Source organism: Notamacropus eugenii, chromosome 3 (genome assembly GCF_028372415.1).
Source record: "Notamacropus eugenii isolate mMacEug1 chromosome 3, mMacEug1.pri_v2, whole genome shotgun sequence".
Classification (NCBI taxonomy): Eukaryota; Metazoa; Chordata; class Mammalia; order Diprotodontia; family Macropodidae; genus Notamacropus; species Notamacropus eugenii.
In genome coordinates, this window is record NC_092874.1 from 172165049 (window position 1) to 172182265 (window position 17217).

Sequence of the window (17217 nt, forward strand, 5' to 3'; positions counted from 1 at the left end):
TATATAAGATAGGACATGAGTTGCTATGCTATAATTTCTATGAAATGGGTCTCAAACAACAAATAAGCACTTATTAAGTGCTTACCAAATTCCAGGTTCTTAACAGCCATAAATATGTTGAGATGAATGGGGGTTTTTATCTAGATGTCTGTATGTTTTTAGAGAGTGCCAAATTAAGAGCAAATACTCACAATACTTAGAACTTTGTAAGAGCAAGGACCCCAGCATACACAGGAGGGCTTGTTGTACAGGTTCTTAGATCTGCTTTTCTAAAAGGAAAGCAACTTTTGAGGGGCCAACAATATACTTTAATCAACCACATCTATCACTTAGTTGAGTGGAAAAAGTTAGCACCCTGAACTTCAGAGAAAATACAGAGAAATAAAAATCAACAGACAGGGCTTCCAACTGTCTGGCCATAAGCAATACATATATAGTTACCAGAGAGAGAAGCACCAACATCTAGGTTTTCAAAGTGGGGGGAGAGGGCTGCCCAGAGTCTCATTTGGCCAAACAAATACTTTCAATGAGTAAGCCCCAAAGTAAAACCTTACCTCAGAGTACTTATACTCTTTTCAGAGCCAGAGGGCATCCCAACCCTGGAGAACCAGTGCCTCTTTAGAAATTAACAAAGGTGTGAGAATCCCCTAATCAAGCTTCCTTTAACAGGGCATGGGGAAGATCTTTAACTCTCTAATTAACAATATAGTCTTCAACACCAGAGAACTGAAAGAACTCAGTACCTAGTTTTTAGGAATGAATAATGGAAAGGAGATATTAGATACTAGGTCAGGCGAGCTCTTGTCCCTATTCCTCTCTACTGTCCACATCTTCACTTACTGGACCCCATCTCTATCTTGTCTAGTAGTATAATATATAAGTATACACAGGGAGTGGTGCTTTGCAGTCTGTGGTACTATCCCAGGTTTACAAATTCTTACATATGAATCTAATCTTTGAGGTACAGGTTGGATTCTACATCTTCTATGATCTCTTTAATTCTGATTCTATAATTCCTCACAATGCCTACCATGAAGACTGGCACAAAATAGTAATGATCTATGAGAGATCATTACTTACTGAATTGACTTGAATTTCCTTATGAGGAAGAGTTTCTAGTAAAAAGGAGATGAGGCAGCATGGTATAATGGTTGCACACTGGACCTGGATTCAGGAAGACCTATGTTCAAATCTCACCTTGTAAACTTATTAGCTGTGTTACTCTGAATACGTTTACTTAACTTCTCTGGGTCTCAGATTTCTCATCTTTAAGAAGAGGATATTGGACTTGACAGTCTCTGAAGTCAAAGCCAGCTCTCAATCTATGATCCTCAGAATTTAGTTGAATCTCATTTTTAGTTTGGAAAAGCAAGGTACCTATAATTCCATATAAGAGCAGGCACATGACAGCTATGTTTCCTAAGTAAGGTTTGAATAGTATACCTCCCTGAAATTGAAAATTATGTCTCTTGGGTCTTACTGTCCACTGGAAGCTTTAAGCCTTCAGGGTAACACAATGTGACTTTTCACCAGATATGCCACAGAAAACAAAGTATTTGGGCATTAAAACTATGTGCATTTATAAAAAGCAATATTTTAAAATGTCACTCAACATGTCCTTTCCTGTATGTAGAACCCTAGGTATCTGACTATCTTATCTACCCCCAGCCCACCCCCACCTCGGAAATCTGTCAGAAACACATTGACAAAAGGACAACTTCAGAGACACTACACTCTCTGGAGATGTCATCCTCCAAGGGTCCCTGGGGATGATTTTGAAAATGCACAAACTTTACTTGAATCTTATGAATTTACTGTGGATGAGTGAGGAGATATGACCCAGCAGAACTTAAGTCTACAAGTCTATTTGTCCCTGGTTGTTTAAAGTCAGCCTGGGAGTGACTGGGTACATGCCCTAGCCAAGACCTCTGCCCTTACCCTGAAGAGTTTTAGTCCCATTTTTGGCCCTGATAAACCTCACCTTGAAAGCTCCTTTGATTTCATTCTGCTAAATCCATAAGCTTTTCATTATCATAATGCCCAAATCTCTGTTAAACTTCCCACCCTTGATCCTATCCAAATCCCATTCTTCAAGCAACTGGCCACTCCCATCAAGATCCTCCTTAGACCCAATCTTTAGTCATCCCAGGGTACTGGTCATTCCTATCGAGATCTTTCCTAGATTTGACCTCTTTACTGGTTATACCCATCAAGATCCTGCCTCTAGACACTCCAGGCTACTGACCACTCCCATCAAGAATATCCCTGGAACCCCTAGACAACTTGGCCAGACCTGAATTCTTTCCTCAGTCTTTCTGTATCAAGAAATGTATGAAACATCTTTTTTCCATGAAAATGCTCAAATTCTATCTAGCTTGCTTAAATAGCATTACAAAGACTCAAGGTTCAATATGGTTTTCTGGCATTAGTGATATAAATGCTTAGATTCCTTAAGAGTCTACCCAATTTTGAGGATCTTTAATAAAGTTTGTTTTTCTTTGGTTGAAAGAAGGTTTGGGTTGAATTAATTTGATCAGGAATCAGTGTATCGCTATTTTGGGGTCCCGAGCACCCCTAACCTCAATAAGAGAATCTGAATCTCTGAAGAGATTAAAAATAGAAATTATAAAGGAAAGTTTCATACAGTATTGTTTTTTTCCTGTAAGACATGTAGGTACCTTTTTTGTCCTCCTTTTGCTCTGCCTCTTCTTCAGTATGGCATTTGGAGGAGCAGAGTCTTCCAAGAGGTTGGCAATTTACCTAGTTCCCTGCTGCAATACACAGCAGGTGTTAATTACTTTGTTATTTCAATTGATCAAAATGCTCCTAATACCACAAAGACTCTGGGCATGCTATTCAGACAACACTGAATTTTTCTTCCCATTCATCTAAAAAGCCAGTCTTTAATCCCTGCTTGTTCAGCCAAAAGCCTGATTAGAAAAATGACCCTCATCTCATGGCCCAAATGTCTACAAATCCAGGCTCAATTTTGCCAACGTGGGAGGGGAATTCCTGAAATCTGTCCATGGAAATTTGGATCCAATCTCAATTGTTGCATACTGTAAAGATGAAGGAAAATCACCAATCAACAGATCAGATCATATCATAATCAACATCTGGAAATTTCCTTCCTACACATATAGATTTAGAGCTGGAAGGGGCTTTTTGAAATCTTCTCACCAAACCTCTTTATTTTACAGATAAAGAAACAGAAGATCTGACAGAATAATTTCACTGACTTTCACAAAATGAAGCAGGTATTCAAATCTGGGTTTTCTGATTTCAAGTCCATTAGATACTGTCTCCATGGAAAATATTATCTTACAAAATTATCACATCTTGCACAAGCACTATCACTGACTTGGGACTTCTGTTCCATTCTAAGCCAGGTTAACTGAAGAAGGGGAGTTAAAGTGGAGGGAGATATTTTAGGATTTTATGGCTAAAGTAAGACTTTTAAAGGTGAACAGGTTAGAGTGCAACTTGTCTTGGCTCCAGAGAAGAGTTAGGATTACCAACTTCTCCCTTCTCTGCAGCAGCTTGATATTATCAGTCATCCTCTCTCTCTCTCTGTTTCATCTTCAGTCTTTCACTATCTACTGGTTCTTGGCTATTCCTAAAAACATGTTCAAGTCTACTCCCATTTAAAAAAAACTGCAATTGATGTGGTCATTCCCTAAGAGCTATTGCATTTATCTCTCTTCCCCTTTGGTACTGAATTTCTAGGAAGAATCATTTATCCTTATTGTTTCTACCTCCATTTCCTCAATGTCCATTCACTTCTAATTCCACCATTAGCCTAACATGATTCTCTTCAAGGTTACCCATAATCTCCTAACTGCAGAATCTGATAGCCTTTTCTCAATTCTTATCTTCTTCAAATGAGAAAGCTTTGCAAATTCTAAATATTATGCTAAATATTGAAGACAGTCATTGCTTTCAAGGAATGAACACTTTAATTAGGAAAGACAACATATAAAATAAAATTTACCTACAGAATAGGTGGAGCAGAGGAGAAGTCCTAAAGTTACTGTTGAAGGGCAGAGGGCAAGGCCAAGGGATCTTTAAGTTACTGTAATAGGTCATGACAATGCCAGGAGTCTGCAAAGCACAAAGACGTTGCAGATGGTGAGACCAACAGGATTCTAGAAGCTAGTGTCAGGGAAAGTGGTAAGGTTGCCATCTCACAGATAGGAAGACAGTTGAATTCTGGGATAGTAGGGGCAGGGAGAAGTCAATCAGTCAACAAATGTTTATTAAATGCCTGTGATGTGTCAGAAACTATGCTAAGCACTGAGGATACAAAGAAGAACAAAAGAAAATGATAGTCCCTGCCTTGTAACTATATATAGGATAAGTTGAAAATAATAGAGGGAAGGCACTAGAATTAAGAAAAGTTAGAAAAGGCTTCCTGTAGAAAGAAGGATTTTATCTGGGCCCTGAAGAAAGCCAGGGAAACCAGGAGGCAGAGATGAGAAGGGAGAACATTCCAGGCATGGGGGAAAGTGAGAAAAAAATATCTAGAGTTGAGAGATGGAGTGTCTTGTTCAAGGAACAGCAAGGAGGCCAGTGTCACTGGAGCACAGAATACATGGGAAGGGCAAGCTGAGGATCTGGGGGATGCAGTCTAAAAAGACTAAAAAGGTGGGGGAAGGGGTGGCTTATGAAAGACTTACGAAGTCAAGAGGATTTTTTATTTGATTCTGGAGGTGATATGAAGTCATTGACATTTATTGAGTAGGAGGGTAAATGCTGAATGGAAGATCACTTTGACAGCTGAGTGGAGGATGAATTTAAATGAAAAAAGATGATTCAGGGAGACCAACCCACAGGCTATTGCAACAGATGTGAGGGAAGGACTAAGCAGGGAAGATGAAAAGGAAAATGTACATCTGTCATCTGACACCAATGCCCATCTTTCTGGACAAAATTCTGAATTTGTAGATTAGAAAACCTAGTTCAAAGTCCTGCCTCCAATACTTACTAGTTATTTATCTATGAATAAATCAATTATCCTTTCTGATCCTCAGTTTCTTCATCTGTCAAATGGGTAATAATGATAATACCAGATAGATTCCATTATTGAGGTAAAAGGACTTCAAAGGTGAATTATTCAGTGCTGAAAATATTTTTCCTTTGAGAGCTATTATTTCCTCTGCTATAGGAACCCTGTCTGTCCATGCAGATCAGAAATTATTCATTAGCACTGGAAGTTTATGGTGACTTCCCTCAAGTCAGGTGGTCAGCATATATCTTGTGCCTTACTGTCAGGACTTCAACCCAGGTGGTGTCAAACTCAAATAGAAATGGGGATCACTAAAAGGTCCCTGCAGGCTGCAGAGTGACTTGGAAAATTATATATTAACCGTGCCTTTGTTTTACTGTACTTTTCTTTGTTTTATTGAATATTTCCCATGTACAATTTAAAATTGCATTTTATTTTTGTTTGGCCACACTAGGGGATGTCCCACAGGGTATTTCTTTGATACCAATGCTCTACATTATACTTCATTGCCTACAGCTGAAAGCAACAAATAGACTTTCCCTTTTGGTGTATTTAAGGGAAGTCCCTAGAAGAAAGATCATTGGAAACACCCAAGGGATTATCCATGGATGTCATAGACAGTAAGGGAAGGATAATTAGGCAGCCCATCATACCCTTAACCTGAGGCCAGGACTAATACATCCATTTCAGGGCGTCCAAACACCATCCCACTTACTGTAGGACTGGACTGATTTCCCCAAACTACCTAGGACTCCCTCACACCTCATCTGTGATTAAAAACTCTAAAATGGGACTAGAATGGGGTTTGGAAAGGAAACAAGGAGGGAAATTTCCTAGGATCCTGGGATCTTCAGGCCACAACAGAATAGAGTTCATGATGGCCTAGGATACTTGGGTTTATGCTTCAGGGCAGGTATTCAGCTGGTTAATAATGGCAGCTACTTGGTGAATAGAAGAAAAATTCAACTCAAGAAGATGCTTGCTTTCCTATCTCTGAGGTCATAGGGTGAAAGGCACCAATCTCCAAGGAAATTAGACATTCCTGGCCCAAACCAGGTTAAAAAGTAATTGGGAACTATTTAACAAAGTAAATAAGAATACAATAAAACATAGTTAATGTTGCATTTTAAAACTAAGTCAAGGGGTGGAGCCAAGATGGCGGAGAGAGCAACGACTCACCTAAGCTCTTGGACAAACTCCTTCAGATACCTCTGAAAGGAGAATCTGACCAAATTTTGGAGGTGGGGAATCCAGTGGGAGACAGACTGTGATGGATTCGGAGCCCAGGTTGGACTGGAAGATACACGGGAAGGATCTGTTCCACAGGGGAGAGCCTCTAGTGCACAATGCAGCTTGTCCAGCACAGCAGAGCAGAAGGGGCCCAGGAAACCCGAGCAGGTGGAACTGGCAGAGCAGCACCCAAGGGCTGGAGACAAGCCTAGCCAAGCCATTGAGAGCCGCTGAGTGCCAGATATCAGCACAGCAGCTCCTGAGACTTTCAGCCCAAAGATTAAACATTGGTAAGTCATCTACTTGAACTTCCGGGAGCCAGGATGGTGGAGTGATCAGTAAATGCTCTCTCCTCCCACCTTGATGACCATGAAAGAACTATAAAATATTTCCCCAGAAAAATTCTGGATCAGTGGGAACAGCAGAAGGGACCAATAGTCTCATAACATCTGAGGCTAGGAAAATAGTTAAGGAAAATTCCTTGTATTGTGGTGGAGGCAAACCAGAAGGACAGAGGACCCAGGGCAGAGAAAACTCACACTAGGACCCAGGCAAGCCTCAGCGCCAGGAGAGGAGTCCCAGGAGGCGTGGTAATATGCATTAGCATGTAGGTGTGCCTCAGCACTCCAGGGGAAATGGGAAGACAATAAGGAAGCAGAGATCATCATCCCCTGAGATTGCCTTTGCCTCAGTGCAGCTGAGGAGATCTCCTGTGACCAGACCACTCCTCCCACATACTTAACAAGCTAACCCCAGGGTTGATCGGGGAAACACAAAACAAAAACCTGGTTTTAGCTTTTTCACACATCAGCTCAACACAAAGTTCTGTAGCTTCTGACTGAAAGAAACAGAAGCCACAATATTCAGTCAACATCATGAATAAGAAAAAGCAGATGAAGGGTGAAAAAACCATAGAATCTTTCTATGGGGATAAGGACCAAAACACAAACAACAAAGAGGTCAGAGCTGAGACTGTACTTCTATCTGAAACTTCAGAAGGGACTATGAACTGCTCCCAAGCACAAGCAGCTCTCCTGGAACAGCTAAAGAAGGAAATAGAGGAAAAACTGGCCAATGATTTTAAAATTGTAAAAACAGAATTCACTGATGAGAACATCTCTTTGAAAAGGAAAATTGAACAAATGGAAAAGGAAGTTCAAAAATTAACTGGAGAAAATAACTCCCTAAAAGGAACAGTTGGTCAAATGGAAAAGGAAACACAACACCTAATTGGGAAAAATGGTCAAATGGAAAAGGAAGTACAAAAATTAACTGGAGAAAATAGCTCCTTGAAAGGAAAAACTGGACAGATGGAAAAGGAGATGCAAAAGTTAACTGAAGAAAACAATTTGATAAAGATTAGAATTGGGCAAGTAGAAACTAATGACTCAATGAGACAGCAAGAATCAGTCAAACAAAATCTAAAGAATGAAAAGATAGAAGAAAATGTAAAATATCTAATTGGAAAAACAACTGACCTGGAAAATAGATCCAGGAGAGAAAAATCTAAGAATTATTGGCCTGCCAGAAACCCATGATGTAGAAAAGAACCTGGACAATATCTTCCAGGAAATCATCAAGGAAAACTGCCCAGAAGTGCTAGATTCAGAGGACAAAATAGTCATAGAAAGAATCCACCATTCCCCTCCTGAAAGGGATCCCAAACTCAAAACCCCAAGAAATATCGTTGCCAACTTCCAGAGCTATCAAGTGAAGGAAAAAATACTACAAGCAGCCAGAAAGAAACAATTCAAATATCAAGGAGATACAGTCATGATCACATAGAACCTTGCAGCTTCTACATTAAAAGATCGAAAGAATTGGAACCCAGTATTCTGCAAGGCAAAGGAGTTGGGACTACAACCAAGTATCACCTACTCAGCAAAGTTCAGCATAACATTTCAGGCAAGGAGAAAGTCATTCAATGAAGTAAGGGATTTCCAGAGTTTCCTGACCAAAATGCCAGAACTCAATAGAAAATTCGATCTTTAAATGCATGTCTCAAGAGAATCATAAAAAGGTAAACAGGGGGGAAAAATACAAAAACAAAAACTTGTTACTCAATTAGGGCAAACTGTTTACCTCCCTATAAGGGAAGATGATACCTGTTAATCTTGAGAATTGTGCAGCTATGATGAAATATAAAAAGGATATGCATAGAGGGAATGGGTATAAAGCAAATGATGTCATGTTAAAAATATGATTTAAATATGAGAAGGGATTGTAATAGGAGGTGTGAAAAGGAGGAAGCAGAAAATGGCAAATTACATCACAGGAAGAAGTACAAAATTATAGTAGAGGGAAAGAGGGGAGGGAGATGAGCATTGTTTGAGAGGTACTCTCATCCGATTTGCTTAAAGGAGGGAACAATAAACTTAAGTAGATAATCCTAAGAAGCTCTATAGGCAGTAGGAGAGGAAGGGGGAAGAAAGGAGAGGGAGGCTAAAAGGGAGGGAAGAAGCAATAAGAGCAAAGGGGAGTAAAAGGGAGGGGAGCTAAAAGAAGGAGGGGAAGGCTGCAGGAGGAGGTGGTGAAAAGTGAATACTATTGAGGAGGGGAAGGGAGACAAGAGAGCTAAAAGTACAAATGGTGGGAAAGAAGATGGAGGGAAATACATAGATTGTAATCATAACTGTGAATGGAATGAATTCTCCCATAAAACACATATGGATAGCAGAATGGATTAAAAGCCATAATCCAACATTATGCTGTTTACAAGAAACACATTTGAAATGGGGGGGATACACATAGGATAAAAGTCAAAGGATGGAGCAGAATATATTGTGCTTCAGCTCATGTAAGAAAGGCAGGAGTAGCAATCCTAATCTCAGACAAAGCAAAAGCAGAAATAGATCTAATCAAAAGGGATAAGGATGAAAGCTATATCCTGCTAAAAGGCACCATAGACAATGAAGCAATATCATTACTAAACATGATGGTCCAAGTGGTATAGCATCCAGATTCTGAGAGGAGAGGTTGGAGGAACTGAAGGAAGAAATTGACAGCAAAACTATACTAGTGGGGGACCTCAACCTCCTCCTCTCTGAACTCAATAAATCTAACCTCAAAATAAACAAGAAAGAGGTTAAGGAGGTAAATAAAACTCTGGATAAGGTAGATATGATAGATCTTTGGAGAAAATTGAATGGGAATAGAAAGGAATATACCTTTTTCTCAGCGGTACATGAAACATTTACAAAAATTGACCATGTACTAGGACATAAAAATGTCACAATCCTGTGCAGAAAGGCAGAGATAATCAATGTATCCTTCTCAGATCATAATGCAATAAAAATTATATGTAATAAAAGGCAATGGTAAGATAAACCAAAAATCAATTGGAAACTAAATAATCTAATCCTAAAGAAGGAATGGGTTAAAGAAGAAATCATAGAAACAATCAATAACTTCATTCAAGAGAATGACAATAATGAGACAACATACCAAATCTTATGGGATACTGCAAAAGCAGTTCTTAGGGGAAGTTTTATATCTTTGAATGCCTACATAAATAAAATAGAGAAAGAGGAGATCAATAACTTGGGCATGCAGCTGAAGAAGCTAGAAAAAGAAGAAATTGAAATTTCCCAAGTAAATACCAAATTAAAAATACTGAAAACCAAAGGAGAGATTAATAAAATTGAAATAAAGAAAACTATTGAATTAATAAATAAAACCAATAGTTGGTTTTATGAAAAAACTAATAAAATTGATAAACTTTTGGTCAATTTGATTTAAAAAAGAAAGAAGAAAATCAAATTACTAATATTAAAAATGAAAGGGGCAAACTCACCTCTGATGAGGAGGAAATTAAAACAATAATCAGACATTACTTTGCCCAAATTTATGCCCACAAATTCGATAATCTAAATGAGATGGATGAATATTTTAAAAAATACAAATTGCCCAGATTAACAGAAGAGGAAGTTGAATACTTAAACAACCCTATCTCATAAAAAGAAATTGAACAAGCCATCAATGAACTCCCTAGGAAAAAATCTCCAGGGCCAGATGGATTCACAAGTGAATTCTATCAAACATTTAAAGAACAGGTAATTCCAATACTATATTTGAAAATGGGGGAAGAAGGAGTCCTCCCAAATTCTTTCTATGATACAAATGTGGTTTTGATACCCAAACCAGGAAGAGACAAAACAGAGAAAGAAAAATATAGACCAATTTCTCTAATGAATATAGATGTAAAATTTTTAAGTAAGATTTTAGCAAAAAGAATGCAGGAACTTATCATGAGAATAATACATTATGATCAGGTAGGATTCATAGCAGGAATGCAGGGCTGGTTCAATATTAGGAAAACTATTAGCATTATTGATCATATCAACAACAAAACTAACAAAAAACACATGATTATCTCAATATATGCAGAAAAAGCTTTTGACAAAATACAACACCCATTCCTCTTAAAAACACTGCAGAACATAGGAATAAAGGGAACTTTCCATAAAATAATAAGCAGTATCTACCTAAAACCTTCAGCAAGCATTATATGCAATGGGGATAAGCTAGATGCATTTCCAATAAGATCAGGGGTGAAACAAGGATGTCTGTTATCACCACTATTATTCCATATGGTACTAGAAATGTTAGCTATAGCAATTACACAAGATAAAGAAATTGAAGGAATAAGAATAGCCAAAGAAGAAAGTAAGTTATCACTCTTTACAGATGATGTGATGATATACTTAGAGAATCCCAGAGATTCAAGTAAAAAACTACTTGAAATAATAAACAGCTTTGGCAAAGTTGCAGGTTATAAAATAAACCCACACAAACCTTCTACATTCCTATGTATTAGCAACAAAGTCCAACAGCAAGTGATAGAAATAGAAATCCCATTTAAAGTTAAGGTAGACACTATAAAATACTTAGGAGTTTACCTGCCAAAACAAATCCAGGGATTATATGAACACAATTACAAGACACTTTTTGCACAAATAAAGTCAGATTTAAGTAAGTGGAAAAATATCAATTGTTCATGGGTAGGCCAAGCTAATATAATAAAAGTGACAATTCTACCTAAATTAATTTACTTATTTAGTGCTATACCAATTAAACTATCAGGTAATTATTTTCTAGAGCTGGATAAAATAATATCAAAATTCATTTGGAAGAAAAAAAGGTCCAGAATATCAAAGGGACTAATGAAAAGAAATGCTTGAGAAGGTGGCCTAGCGCTACCAGACCTCAAATTGTACTATAAAGCAGCAATTATCAAAACCACTTGGTATTGGCTAAGAAACAGAGGGGTAGACAAGTGGAATAGACTTGGCACTCAAGACACAGTAGGCAAGGAATATAGCAACTTCCTGTTTGATAAACCCAAGGACCCCAGCTTCTGGGATAAGAACTCACTGTTTGACAAAAATTGCTGGGAAAACTGGATAACAGTGTGGAGGAAGTTAGGCATAGACCCATGCCTGACACCATACACAAGAATAAAGTCCAAATGGGTACATGATTTAGGTATAAAGATTGATACCATGAATAAACTGGAGGAGCAAGGAATAGTGTATTTATCAGATTTATGGAGAAGGGAAGAATTTTTTACTAAAGAAGAGATAGAAAGCATTATGAAATGCAAGATGGATAATTTTGATTACATTAAACTGAAAAATTTTTGCACAACCAAACCCAATGCAACCACAATTTAGAGGGATGTAGTAAATTGGGAAAGAATTTTTACGGCTATGCTTGGGGATAAAGGCCTCACTTCTAGAATATATGGAGAACTGACTCAAATGTATAATCATGCAAGTCATTCCTCAACTGATAAATGGTCAAAGGATATGAACAGGCAATTTTCAGAGGAAGAAATTAAAAATATTTATAATCATATGAAAAAAATACTCTAAATCACTGTTGATTAGAGAGATGCAAATCAAAACAACTCTGAAGTAGCACATCACACCTATAAGATTGGCAAACATGACAGAACAAGAAAATGATAAATGCTGGAGAGGATGTGGGAGAATTGGAACACCAATTCATTGTTGGTGGAGCTGTGAGCTCATACAACCATTCTAAAGAGCAATTTGGAAGTATGCCCACAGGGCTGCAAAAATGTGCATACCCTTTGACTTAGCAATATCGCTACTAGGACTGTATCCCCAAGAAATCATAAAAATGGGAAAGGGTCCCACATGTACAAAAATATTTATAGCAGCATTCTTTGTAGTTGCCCAAAACTGGAAGTCAAGGGGATGCCCATCAACTGGGGAATGGTTGAATAAATTATGGTATATGAATGTAATGGAGTACTATTGTGCCATAAAAAATGTTTTACAGGAAGCCTTCAGGGAGGCCTGGAAGGACTTATATGATCTGATGCTGAGCGAAAGGAGCAGAACCAGGAGAACTTTGAGCACAGTAACGACCACAGTGTGCGAGAGTTTTTTCTGGTAGACTTGGAACTTCGTAATAATGCAAGAACTTATTAAAAAACAAAAAAAACAAAAAACAAAACTAAGTCAATATGTGGCCTGCAGGGATCTTTATGCATATATTAGTGGCTTCTGTTTCTATTTGAGTTTGACTCCATAACTGTCACCATATGCATATACACCAGATCTGTATAAAGGTAGCCTTGGTATAACAGAGAGAGAGCTGGACTTTGAGTTGGGAAGATGAGGGTGAGGAATTTAGATTTTGTCAGGGAATACCTAGTGTCTTTTGACTGACTCTTCCCTACACCTAGAAGGCTCTCCCTCCTCACTTTCTTCTCTTGCAGTCTTTGGTTTCCTTCAAGACCCACTTTCTGCAGGAGACCTTTTCTGAGTAACTCCTCCCAACATACATTACTGCTAATGCCTTTCCTTTGGGATCACCGTGCATTCATGCTGAGTTACTTGAGGGTAAAGACTATATTTTTGCTTCTCTTTGCATTTTTAGAAGTTAGCACAGTTCTTGGCATGTATTAAGTGCAGAATAAATACTTATTAACTTGCATTCTTCCTGACATCTGGTCCAGAACCTAAAGGAGCAGTACTAGATTTGATTCCATGATATTGGCAAGCAAATGTCCTGGACTTTGTCCTCCGCTATTTTTATATGTTATTTGGACATTATATTTCTTATGAAAAAGAGAGAATACTTCTAAGTATTGATTATCATAGTATGCAGTTTGTTCTCATTCGAAAGGCTTCTTTTTTCATATTTCTTTTGGGTCAGAAGTTCTTGAACTTTTTGTGACATAGACCATTTTACCATCTGGTGAAGTCTATGTTAATCTTATCAGAATAATGCTTTAAATAAAACTCAGAGAATTATAAAGTAAACCAAAGGTTACTGAAAATAAAGATATATCTATATTTCCTATCCAAGTTCATGGAACTCCTGAAATCTATTCAAAGACCCCAGGTTTAGAACCCTACTTCTTGGGTACTCTGATTAGCTCATCAAATAACAGCCAAAGCAATCAAATATATTTTAAACATAGTAACGTGTGTAAGGACTGAACGTATTATGTCATTAGTATAGGAAACTCCCAGATGATGACATTCCATATAGCAATACAGGTCAGCACCTTCTAGTCTTGGAGAAGTGTCTAGAGAACATAAAGATTAAGGGAAAGGGCCATATAGCCAGTATGTGTCAGAGACAGGACTTGAACTAAGATCCTTCTGACTTTGAGAATTTTTCTCCAACCATCATGATGCTATCAGAAATAAAGATATAATAGGGACATATATCGAGGTCCAATAGCTAAGAACAAACAAGCCTATCACTGATAGAGACCCCTTGAACTCTGACTCCACTTACCTTCCCTTCCTTTATCAATCTTGATAGGCTGCACACTACCTCCAGGCCACCCAGACTTCCTATTGATACCTCCTGAGGTCAGGGACCTTTGGGCCCTACTAAGCTGACTGTCAACATTTTGGCTATTTCTGCTGCTACTAATAATTTCTCAAGGGCTTCCTATTCTGCCTCTGAATGAGGCTTTCCTTTTTCCTTTCAGCAGTCTTTTGCTCTCCTCTAATCATCTAATAGACCCTCCTTTCTTGAGGAGTTGAGGAAAGGAGTAGGCCAGAAAGAGAAATAAAAGCTCTCCAACCTACCTATTATAACTCAAATGCATTTGTGCCAGGATTGTGATCTATTTCCCCAGTTGCTCATCACAGTCATATAAGGTTGATCAGGATTTATAAAAGGGATCAAAGACAGAGTGATAAAAGACATACCAGAATTTGTCTACTTCAACCCCCTCATTTACAAACAACATACCTCTGAGTGTTGTTCAAGGTCAAATAAGCATTAAGTAGCTGAACCAGATTATTTAACCAAGGTCCTCTGATACCAAATCTATTGTTATTTCTCTTCCATCAGTAGATCTCAAATTTTTTGTTCTCAGGATCCCCTTATACTCCTTTTTGGAGACTATGGGGTTAAGTGATTTGCCCAAGGTCATACAGTCAGTGTACCTATAAGTGCCTGAGGCTGGATTTGAACTCAGATCCTCTTCATTCCAGGGTTAGTGCTCTATCCACTGTGCCACCTAGCTGCCCTTTCTATTAAAAAAATATTAAGGGCATCTTTCTCTCTTCCAAATTCTGTGTCTGCTTTATATTTTTTACTGAAATTTCTATAATTTTGACAGACATCTTGTTGGAGGAGGACTTTTAAGGTGGTGTGTTGCCTTATTAAATAAAATGTTGTGTAGTCAACAAACAAAACACAGTGGCATTTTGCATCCTCTTCCTCTGTTAGCCAGTTGTATAAAGATAAAGATGTGACCCTCTGTAAAATATTGCTTACAAAGTCTTCCTTTTACTTTCTGGTGCCTTCATCAAGGAATCCTTTGATGAGTTTATAGATTATCCTCTTAAAATCTTTATGTCACACAGTGATAGTGTTAAATTTATCTAAAAAAATAAATACTAGGAAGACAGGACATGGGTTTAAAAGAACAAAACAAAACATAGCTTTACTACATAAGATACTTAACATGATTTTGCCACTCATTTGGGACTGCTATTTAAACCGGCAATATGGGATATATTTCATAGGACAACACATAAGTGCTAAGAATCCTTGGCTTTGACCATACTTTTTTCAACTTATTTTGTCCTATATGGATTTCCTAAAGGGAGAAGACAGATTAAGAAACAAATAACGCTTAATGACTCTTGGGAATTTGAAATATCATAATGGAAGGCACTAGCATGTTATTTTCCTTATTTACATAGTATCCTAGGGGGAAAAGGACCCAAAGAGAAAGATTTAAGTATTTAAGGAACAATTTGGGGACAAAATAAATGACTAAATAATGGCATAAAGAGACTGTGGAATCTCCATTCTTTTGATGCTTTTAAGTATTACATCATAAATAGGATCATTGGATTTAGAGCTAGAAAGACCTTGAAGATCATCTTTTCCACCTCATTCATTTTACAGATAAGGAAACGAAGGCCCTAAAGACTCCTCCTAAATCCTACAGATAGTAGGGAACAATGCACGCATTTACTTTCACTTTCTCTGACTGAAATCCAATACTGTCCATGCTTTATCACACTGTCTTCTCATATTTAATTATTAATTGGTGGGCAGAGCATTGCAGGGATCTAGGCAAAGATGAATAGTGATTTGCTTGATGTTAATAGACAAGGTAGGAAATAGAACTTCTGAATTCAATGTTTGGCATTTTATTTATCTGGTTTACTAATAAGTAGTATACAAACATTGGTTTAATGGGAAGAGTACGTTCTTCAGGTCAAGAAAACCTTTGTTGTAACTGGCCCTCAAATAACTGCTAGGTATGTGACCCTGGACACTTATTCTCTCTGAAGTACAGTTTCCTCATCTGTAAAATGAGAATAATAATAGCACTTGTCATCAAATGAGATAGGCATATGAAATAACGTGCGAACCTTAGAGTGTGACATAAAACTGAGCTATTATCATAGTCTGGTTCCCCAGCAGAAAGTTGGAAGTCATCTTCTACTTCCCGAATTGTTGGATTTTTTGAAATATCCACAAGCAAAGGGCTTCCTGGTTTAGGTCAAGTTTTCCTGAAAGCAATGATCAAGGCAGTTCTGAGACTTGGAGAAACCCATTCCTCTAACGCCTGTCCTTCCTCACCATTACCATCTCCCCACAAAACCCTGAGCTGCCTCTACTGTTTGCCCTTTTTACAGCTCAAATCTGCTTCAGTTCTCACATCTCACAGTCAGCGGCAAAGCCCACTGCTACCACACCACATGGTTGGCTAATCAGTGCCTATTATACTGTATAAAGCTGCACTGATGTGCCTCTTAAAATTTTACCACTGTCACACCTACCGTCTGACACCATACAATTAGCCATGCACTCCCAGAGCCTGTGGTAGCAGCAATAATTCTACATCAGAGAAATCATTATCCAAGATTCAGTACAGCCCATTTACATGCAGAGTTCCCGTGCCCTTGTAGACCAAAAGGATAAAGGTGGTGTCCTCTTCATCGTCAAGAAGTATTAATTTGCCCGGACAGTTTCTCGTACAAAAACTATTGTGCTTAGGTTGTCAACTGATCCGTTAGGATTCTTCTCTGCTCAGAAATCTTACCCCTTATTTCATCTGAAAAAATAATCTACTGCTGCCTTAGGACTGGCCAATACTTTTTACTGGCAAGTCGGGGAGACAATTTGATTTCTGATGCTTGCATAATTTCAGATCGACAGTGTACTGTTCCAGAAAGTCTCCATGCTAGAGAGAAATCAGAACTTAGGTCATTTATTTATTTGGAGAACGGTGATGGGACTCAGGGGCACTTTTTGTGGAAGTTCACATTTTATTATTTCCTTCAAATGTTTCATTCAAAAGTTATACTTGTCAGTCAATAAGCAGTTATAAAGTACTTACTATGTGGCAGGTACTATGCAAAGCACTGGATATATAAAAAAAGGCAAAATTTTCTCTCAAGGAGTTCAAATCATATACACAGGGCTGCTTGTAGAGCTAAAATACCTTGAGAAGATGATGGCTG